The sequence below is a fragment of the Rhyacophila brunnea genome, unplaced genomic scaffold (assembly GCF_057557595.1).
Source record: "Rhyacophila brunnea isolate RB1 unplaced genomic scaffold, BYU_Rbru_1.0 scaffold_100, whole genome shotgun sequence".
In the NCBI taxonomy this organism is placed as follows: domain Eukaryota; kingdom Metazoa; phylum Arthropoda; class Insecta; order Trichoptera; family Rhyacophilidae; genus Rhyacophila; species Rhyacophila brunnea.
In genome coordinates this window covers 834,304-845,497 of record NW_028232753.1, presented here as the reverse complement: position 1 = coordinate 845,497, position 11,194 = coordinate 834,304, and positions in this window count along the sequence as shown.

Below are 11,194 nucleotides of genomic sequence, written 5' to 3'. Positions count from 1 at the left end.
GTTTATAAAAAATCTTTTGGAATTTTATACATTTCAAGCTTGTAATAGATAATATTTAAAGATCCTAAAAAATGCAAATGTAATTTTTTTTAACTAAAAAAGAGGAATTTTAATTAATGAACAAATTATATATGTTATATAGATATTTTAAGATGTATAAATTTCTATAGACATCCATGATTATTTATAAAATCATTTGAATTTCAAGTTTTAATATGTTTTTTTTGTAATTTAATGAAGGATCTAAATTTATGTAAATGGAGATCTTAATGCTATAATCACATTTCTATTTTAAAATATAATCCTTTTATAATAAAAGAACCAATAAGTATTGCAAGCTAAATCGAATCCGGAATGAAAATTTTTTTTAAAAATATATTCATAATATAATTAAAGTGAGAAGTCGGCAGCTAATCAGTAGTTAAACCTTTTTTTATAATCCAATGTTCAGAAATATAAATTAATATTTTACAAAGAAGAATACTCGTATTTTAATCCATCTCTTATATTATAAATATGCTATTTTTTGTTTTTCTCAAGAAAAAACCGCATAAAATTATCCATATTATATCCATGAAAACGCAAATTAATACCCTTGTTAAAATATTAAAATATTAAAAATTTTTACTTTTTTAAGTTTATATAAAGCAATATTCTAGTAAAAAAAAGAGGAGCGCACATATTTTATCAACTTTTATAAGATTTAATGGCTAAGGAATACAAATATCTTTTTTGAGCCTTTATTTTATTTATTGAGGGTAAATTTACTTTCTATCTATTATATCTTATATAAACATAACGTCAGGTTGCTCTTTAGAAAGATTATATGATGCTTTTACATCTCTTCATTAGTAAAAATGCGGTCTAAAATACATATTTATGTCTTTAAAGCAGGATTTCACGGAAGGGTCTTTTAAATTCCGAAATGTGAACTTTTATCGCCCCTCTGAGTATGCAGAGAATATGTTTAAGCTGTTATACAGTAAAATAAATCTTCTTAATATATAAAACACTTTAATATGCTAATTATACTTTTTTAATTGATTTCTCGGTGCACGTATATAATTTAAGCCACATAGTGTGGTATGATTGTGATATTTTACAAGGAACGAAGGTCTGATATGCACATAGAAAAATTCTTTCTTTCTATTTATCTTTAATCATACTTTAATATGAATTCTTACAATACTAAACACAAATTTAGAATATTTTACTTATGTTTTATTTTTATAGGCTAAAAATTAAGATTTTATTACGTGAACGGTCGTCATTAGCAGATGACTTCATACGAAATGTCAAATATAATATAGTTAGTCATAGAAAATATGTTAAGAAGTTGAAAATCCTGGATGAAGTGGAAGCATACATGCAAGCACTCTCACACCGCAAGACACTTGAACTCATCTCATTTAGAGAAGATGAGCAATTTAATGGATATAGATCAGGGCAGGGGATAAAAGATGTATTAAGGAGTTGTGCGATATTCCCAACACGCTGATTACGTCATAATAGATAAAATCGATAAAAAGAAAATTACTTCATAAATAAATATCCAATCAAAAGTGTTTATAAAAATTGTGGTCTAAATATATTAACAAATATGTATGTACTGCTTTTACATCCCGATTCTTTTTTGGAATAAAGAAATGCGATTATTGAATAATTCTAATTTACACGTCATTGTTGAGGCTTGTTTTTCTTTCATTTAATACTTGTTCTGTAGGCATATTGCAAAATCACTAAAAATCTGGCCATATTCATTTTTAGAAAATATAAAAGAAATTCAAAGAATTGACATATTTCCAGATATATCAATACATGGAATAGTAATTTTTGAAATCATTATGCACATACTTATGATCAGTAGAAGAAAAACATGGAATAGTAATTTATGAAATCATTATGTACACACTCTTGATCAGTAGAAGAAAAACAAAGACGGTGTGATAAAAATTTTAACTTTGATAATTATATGACAACTGTTTTATTTTCTTGAAAAAAATTCACCTGATGTTATCGCAAGATATCAAGCCTTTAAGCGAAATTTTTTTTTGATTTCAAAGTGGGCTGATATAATTTAAACGTATATAATTTTTTATTCTAAATAAATATGATAGTATTAACAAAAAATAAAATAAAAAAATAGTTTCATTATTTCCCAACTTCACTAATATATTAGTATCTATCTTCATTTTATTTTTTAATATCAGGTTTAAGATCCAATGGTTCATATTCTACTTAAATAAAAAAAATATAGAGTTCCTAAGATATTCAAGTTTTTTAGTTCCAATATATTTAATAAAGACATTTTTCTTCTTTTTTAATTAGCATTTGATTATTTTCCAATATTATTTTCTAAAGGATCAATAGCATTACATCTTTAATCAATAGTTTTATAATTTTATTAAACTCTTCAGATATAAGAAAAATTATAACCATTTAATATATGCCCAGTGTTTCTAAATATTTATTTTCTTAATAATAGCCTAGATTTCTTAAACATATTTTTTTCTTATACTTTTTTGAAAAATAAAGAGTCTAATCTAGAAATCACAAGTATTAAATAAGTAAAAAAACTCTTCTTTAGACATCAGTTTTGAAGATGCAATGAATATTAATTATATAAATATTTCTATAATGTTAATATTTTTTTTAGAAAAATAAAATTCAAGTATAATAAAAAAAGATAAACAGTTTAAATTTGACCACACCGACGGGTTACCGCTACGATTAAACATCCTCTTAATACCAATTTTAGATTTTATAACTAGCACTTGCATCCTAAAATTGATTAAAAATGTTTCAACGGTACAGTCAAGTATGCTTTATAAACTAAAAGGTATTATTTACAATGGAATAACCTAAGAGTGTTTCTTTTCATGTAGATAGCTGAAATAATTACTTGTTTGCTATTTATGAATGTACTCACGTGAGTATAATACGCAACAATTTATTTATAGTGAAAGAATAAAATTCGAATATCTAGACCTCCGACAATCGCTACTTTTTAATCGCTATAAATATTTTCTATGTCAACCAGATCTTTATTTATAAAAATAAAAAAACAAAAATTTTAGAAGCAGATAATATTTCGCATCCACGATTGTTTTTTATATTTAAAATTTTTTTTCTTAAATATAATAAGATAAAATATGTAACTATAGATACTAATTCATATCAATAATTGTGTTTGGTGTTGCATATTATACTTTCATAAATATAATAAAATATAATAGCAAACTTAAGATATAAATCCGCATCTATAATCGTTTACTATGATGCATAAAAAAATTTTACAAACAAATGGTATATTGGAAAAATTGATGAGAATCCGGATCGATAAAATATTTTGTACGATAAAAAAATAGTCAATTGATCTACATGATATTAATATATTTAATAATATATTACCATGATTTATACATTTTTTTTGAAATAAATACTATAAAAAGAAAAAAATTTTAATTGAGTCGTTCAAATATTTTTTATGATGTCTGAATAATAATATTCAGAATATATATATACATTCATAAAAATAATTTTTTTTTCGATAATAATTAAGGGCTCAGAGAAAAAATCATTTAGAATAAAGCAAACCTAATGTTAATATTTCTTCTGTAGATACATATAAATTTGATTGAGTAAAAAATAAAAAATATTTAACAATTATAATACCATTCATGGCTGGAATAGGTTATAAAAATTTTTTATTTAAATTATAGCACATTTTATAGTAAAAGAATATGGTATTAGATGCACAAGCATGTTTTATATACATTATGAATGTTTTTAATTGGAAGACTAAATACAAATATAATGTATATCTGACAATATTAATGATAAATTAACCATTATAAATACCTTCTGATTGAAAAGATGATTGGGAAACTGAGAAAATAAAATAAAAGTTAATATTTAAAATCCATAAAGTTATGATTGATGTTCCAAGATTATAATTTTAACTGTATTTATATGTATTGTATATTTATTAAGTCTTTTCTAAAACACTTTATTGCAAGATGATTAATGTCCTATTGTTCGGTATTTAAAAAGTTAGAACATCTGACGATATAGTTAGAAAAACTTAATGTGGACATATTTTCATGCGTTTTTGCTTTTAAAAATATATAGTATACATGAAATATTTGTTAATTAGATTTTTTTTGATCTATATATTTATCAAAATATACTTATTGCTTATATTAATGTGATTTCATTTTATATAATAAAAATCGAATAGTTATAATTTATATTTGATTTCATCTTATATGTATTTACCAAGAGATACTGGTTACTTATATTCGATTTTATTCTTTTAAATATATTGCTTAGCTAAGAAAGAATGCTAAATGCCTGTTTTTTCATATACATTCAAATTAATATAGGTTTAAGGTATAAATTTTCTCACTCTAGGCGCCTTCACCCAATTTTTTTTTATAAAAATTTTAAGTTTTATCATTAATAAAATGCTAAAATGGTATTATAGAAGCGAAAAGTCAAAAAGTATAATTTTTTTAATGGGAAGCAAGTTAAAATATTGGAATTACACTTATTTCAAATTAAGCAGGATTTTTTGTCAAAAAAGATTAATTTTTACTATTATAAGGATACTTAATTTATCTGAGAACGTTTTAAGTATATATATTTGAATCATCAAGAAAATAAAATCCATTTTAATATCTTATCATCGAAATTTATATTTCTCGGCGTTAAAAAAAAGATTATATATCATGTATGGTATTTTACAAGTAGTCTATTCTATAAATCTAAATATTAATGCATTTAGAATTACAAAATACTAGCTTAAAATTTTTATAAAAAATAAATAAATTATTTATACATCCTAGAAAATGTATCATATCACGTGATAAAAAAAATACGAATCATGAGCATGTACAAAAAGAGTTTTCTTCACATATCTATTTTCTATTTTATACATTCTAGATATAATTCAAGGCATCAATAGTTTTAATATCGTTTCCAATTTACATACTGACTATATTACGTTGGTTTAAGAATTTTTAAATATATACGTCATAGCTTAAATTCATTTTCATGTATCTTAGAATGAAAGATCTTCAGAGATTATGATATAGCACGAAAAAATAATAGAAGTAATATGTGTATTTTTGTATAGTTTATAGATAAAGAAATGCATTACAACATAAATAAAAATTTAGAAAGGTTGTGATATACTTATACTGGACTAATTTGGGGCTTTATCTTAATTTAGCTATCCCATAAAATAGAATGAAGTTAGATGATTTATAAAGACGGTTTTCACCTTTAAATTTTTAAACTTTAAAGAAAATTTAAGTTATTTAATAAAGAAAATATTAAAATTCTACTTGAATTTACTTTATTTATTTATGTTTTACGTCTTCGTCTTTTAAGAAGTTCGCTTTATACTAATAGGAACTATTGCTTTACTGATGCTTCTCCCTGTGGAACTCCCCCAGCATATCTTGTCACCCGAATTCACTCGGATTCTGCCATTTCTCATAGGCGGTAGTCATTATAGGGTGGTCAAAGGATTATGTCTACTGTTAATCGCTAAGAGTTACAAGCTACAACCACACTTACCTATATCCTTGCTTCACGGTGTGGGGTTTTTTCATTCTGGAGGCACAGTTCAACGGCTTACACAGCAACATCCTATTTCTCATGACTTGTCAAGTCTTTATGGTTTATCTTTTCTTGTTCACTGGCCGCCCACTTGGGTATTTTTCTTATGAGTAAATTCGTTTCGGAAATTAGTGGGGTGGGTAGAAGTGGAACCCGCGACCCCTCACCTTGGGGTCCAACTTGTAAACCACTCAACCATACCACCCATAATAAAAATGATATATATAATTATCGAAAATATATACAAAAAAAAATTCATTTAAAATTATCGTGACATATGGCTTTGCATAACACAATTTATAACATAATTGAATTTGAAGAAGAATGCCCGGAATAAAAAAATATAGTATAGTCCAATAAAGACCGATGAGCCTAAAATTTCTAACATAATTGAATCTGAAGAAGAATACCCGGAATAAAAAAATATAGTATAGTCCAATAAAGACCGATGAGCCTAAAAGCTAGATCTTATTTGAAAAAAATATATAATTTATCTGTCACAATATAATACCACCCATAAATTTTTTTCAAAAAATACCTTGACCTGTATAAATCGAATTTCAACAAGGTTATACGACACATAAATGATAAAAACAACACAGTGCAGTTCTTTTAAAGCTAACCTTGCCTAAAAACTGTAAAATTGACATATTTGGTTGTTTATCGGTACAATAATATTCTTTTTTTACAAATAAATTGCAATTTGTCTAGAGTGTAGGAGTATAGTAGATTCAAGCAAAAAACACATATTTATATATTCCAACAACAAATTAATACTTTTTCACTCCTAACGCAACTACCCGCAATTATTTTTTCATCGATTTTTTTAAGAGTAGATAAATATCCAAAAACTAAATTCTACATTATCATAAATATAAAATTATGCATAAATAGTAATAGACATAAGAGTATAATGGAACTCATAATAATTATCGTGGTATTTATGATGTCTATGTAATTAAGCACAAAGTTGAAATTTGTGGACTTTGAAAAAAAAATTAATATTAACGTAGATTTAATAGATGTGATAATATCCAAGAAAAAAAAAATGATGTTCCAATGGTAAATATATCACGTCATACTTGAAGAAAAAACGCAAAATAACAACCTTAAAATCAGGTAAAAGTTTGAATATATATTGTAATCATTTTAATTCACATCTAACAGTGCGTTAAGATGTTAATATTCTTATGGTTTAACTTATATTTATTCTGTTAATAAAACCAGTTTAAGTTATAAATTCCTTTTTTTCGTTCTAATAGGTACTAAAGTTAAGATGACAATAGATCCATGATCTTGTGTAAATTGAGAAAAAATGCTATGTGACTAATTTTTTATTTATCCTTTAAAAGTCGATCTTACAAGAAAAGAAGCATAAAATAATAGCGGTAAAATTAAGAAAAAAAACAAAATTATTTTTGTTAATGTTATTTAAGACGCAAAACAGACTTTAAAAGGTTTAACATAAAAGTTTTAGCATGTAAAAAGATTTTTTCTGACTTATTCTTGGTTTAAAAATATAATAAGCTGCAAAATACGAGATAAATAGAAAAATATGTAGTGCACTTATATTTTTATATTTAGTAGTTAACTGTCATTATATAAATTTTTTTTAAAAACGTAATATTCCTATGTTTTTTGAAGGATGATAATTTATAGAGCAAATTTTATATAAAGTGATGCGTATAATATGGAACTTGATATTTAGTACAGAAAAAAATCACGCTGTCTGTGATTTAATTTAAAGATAAAAAGGTAGTTAATGAATAAAATGTGTACGAATAAAAGGTGAACCAAATAAATATTGAAGTTTTAAAGCATATAGCGAATAACGAAAATATGAAAATTACTTTAGATAATTAAATTAAAAGAAATTAAATCATAATTTTACAATTGTAAAAAAGAATAAATGAATCAAATTATAATTAAAATAAATAGAGCATTAAATATTTGCTAAATTATCACTGCGTATTCAAAATATTTTTGTGTTTTCTATAATACACATCTAGTTTTGCGCGTTTAATTTTGAAAATTTGCATAAAGTTTTTCATTGCACAAATTCATTCATATTTATCCATTGAAATAAATAGTTTTATTAATATTTTAGCTAATTCATAACAAGGATGTTTATGTATTAAAATTAATATCAAAACATATGTTTGCCATTAAATTATATAAAAATTTAGATTTCAGCATAAAAACGACCTTATAATGTACATATACTATGCAGAAAGCTTAAGTGAAAATATTATATTTTATATGTAAATTTGCTAAAAAAAATGAATATGTAGAACAAACTATACTGTATAACCAAAAGTGTGGGTAACTTGCTTGAAAATAGAGTCAAAAAACCTTGAAATCATTTATTCAAATAAGTACATTTATACAATTGGACGGATTTTTTTTACAATTTTTATGCCATAAAAAACGTATTTTTGGAAATTATAATATTTTTGTACGCAAACCGTCAAATAAAAATATTTTTTAGATTTTTTGCATATTTTTCTAGCTATAAACCATATAAAAACTCAATGTAACATTTTTTATGCATGTATTTCCCAAAAAGATCATAATTGGAAAGAGTCGATAATTACTGGAAGCAAATAAAAAGTCAGACTTACATTTTAAACATATGATTATGATTTTCTAAAGTATTTAAGTATTTTATTAAAACTCTTTCTCAGCAAGAAAAATCGCTTAATTAACTAAACGCATATTCAAGATAAAAAATTATTTAGCGTATTTTTTTTTGCAATGTTCTCACTATTTATTATATAAAATGCGTTTTTAAGTTTAGTTCAGTTGAAGACCCACATTTTAAATTAATTTGAATTGCTTTTGAATTACAGTAGAAATTTTTTTAGTTTTGTATATATTTTCCTTAAATTTATTTACCATCTCGTTGTTAATCTATTCTTTTTTGCTTTTTTTAACAACTAAATTTAAGAATTTTGTAAATTGGGTAATTTATTAGTCAACAGAAGCATAAAAATAAAATAAACATAGAAAAAAAGGAATTGCCATGCAAAAATATTGACGAATGACTTAAATAGATATACTACAGATCCTAAATAGATGTAGTAAAAAAAAATTCAGATAAAAATCTGCATAACATATAATTAAAATCCAAATTTTTGATTATTTTTAATCTTCATTTTGAAGACGCCGATCATAAACAAGGTTGAAAGTGCTGGTGTTTCGAAAAATAAGGATTGCAAATGGTTTTAAATTCTAAGAAGATTATATACATAAAAAAGCCTGCGAGATACTTTAAAATGCACATGTAATTATTGCTGTTTATGAGAAGAAACTTGCATGCAAAAAATTCAATAGGTATACTAGAAATATGTATGATGCATTGGAATTTATAAAATAATACTTGATTAAAGATCGGCTTGTAATATATATAGGGAAGATATGTACTGTAAAGAAATTCCAATACAAATGTGAATATTACACCACTTTCCACTCAAATTCCAAGGTAACATATCAAACGTATATAGTGAGCTTGAAAACGATAGTTTGTAAATTATAAAAAAACTAGATAGATGCCAACACAAAGTTTGATTCAAACAGTGTGGAAGGCAAAAATGGTGCTTAATAAATAGATATACCTAGATTAAAAATTTCAAAATTTTATAAAAAAGAAATCAATATTATCTTAGATTTTATACATGAAATTTTATAGTAAGATATTCTTTTCTGCAAACTTTGTGTTCGTTTTAATCAAAAAAACCTTTAAATTATGAAATTTTAGAAAGGCTCTTCCAAGGTTATTCCGAGTGAGCTTTTCTATATTAAAGAAAAATAAGAATTTCCACAGAATAAGCTTACCAATGTTATTTTGTATCTTATTATGGCATTTTATATCCAAAATCTAATATATACTTTTATTAGGCTATAAGAAGAAAAATTAGGGTTTACTATAAGCCTAGTACTCAAATACAAATGCCTATTAGCATTGTTAGATTAAAATGATTTTTAGTGTATTGGTCTTTATATTTTTATTTATATTGCCCATAATTTTTTCAAAAATATATGATTTTAAATGAGTTGATGCTTTCTGATTGTAATATACGTATGCTTTATTTTATTGCATAAAGCAATTACCTTTTTTATAATGAAAAAATAAAAATGAATATTAAATACTAATATTCTGATTTTTTTTGGCTAATAAAAGTGACAGCTATATAAACAAAAAACTGTGTATTATCGAAAAGTATCTTTAAGAATCCGATCATTGTATTGTGTTCTATATTAACATTGATTATTCGTATCTACTTGATAGTAGATACAAGGCTTCAGGCATTCTATACGTAAATATAATAATATTTTGATTTAAGAAACATTTAATGTATGAAAGTATGACTTAAGTAAGTAGAGGATAGAGAGTGAATATGAAAAAGCTGTAAATAATTTATGCTTCTATATCATTTTAGACTGTATCATATAAACAACATATAACCCAGCTTTCGTGTGAAATAAGCTTTTTATAAATATATAGATGCAATAAAAAAATTTTCGAAGCAAATATCATTGTTCGAAAAAAAATATACATATTTTAATAATATATGTATTCTTTTTTTTTCAATCATAAGCTATTTTTTTGACAGAATTCAAGAAATTTACTTTTTATATTTAAAATTTTAAATTTATATTGTATATAAGCATATCTAAAATAAAGTTCTTTTTAACTAATAAATATCTTTTTGTTTCAAAACAATTTAATATTTTAGAAATTTTATAATTTTGCTTTTATAAAAATATCAAAATGAAAATAGAAATATTTTTTTGCCAAAGCGACATTATAAATTTATTAACTTGAACAAAAATCTATAGAATCAGATCTAGATGAATTTTCCAAATTTATAAATTAATTTCAGTCTAAAACGTTATTTGTTTCAAATTTTTACAATCTGATATAAATACAGAACTTTCTTATATTTGATATAATGAATACATTCTTTTATGTGATAAGTGCAATCTTATATGTATCTACCAGTAAAGAGAAAGTGAGGCCAAACAAAACGTGTGATTGTTTGCCGATGAACAATGAAGAGAGGACAATATATATGATGAACACGAGGAATCAGATAGAATTTGATGATCTATCATCTTATTGTAAAGTTCACAAGGAGAAAGAAATAGGATCCTTCTGTGAAATATTAGATGATCACCGAAATTCAGATGATAAATCGGTTAAAGGGATTTTTATTAACAATTACAAGAATGAATGTTCAAAAATAAAAGAGGGGATTGATTTATGCAAAAAGAAAATATCAGAATCTGATATGATCTCTAAAACAAATGGCGTAATAGAAAGATTAAACGGAAGCTTTAAATATGAGGGATCGAATTTTTATCAAGATTTTATTATGGATCGAAAGAAAAAAGATAAACAAGATAGTGAAAATTCATTACACACTGTAAAATCGAAAAATTCTATAATAATAGGAATACAAGAGATTAATAATACAGTTGACAGGAAAAAATATTCTAAAACAATATTTAGAGATAAAAGAGGAAATTTGCTGTATATGATTTATGACAATACTAAGTTCAAAAACTC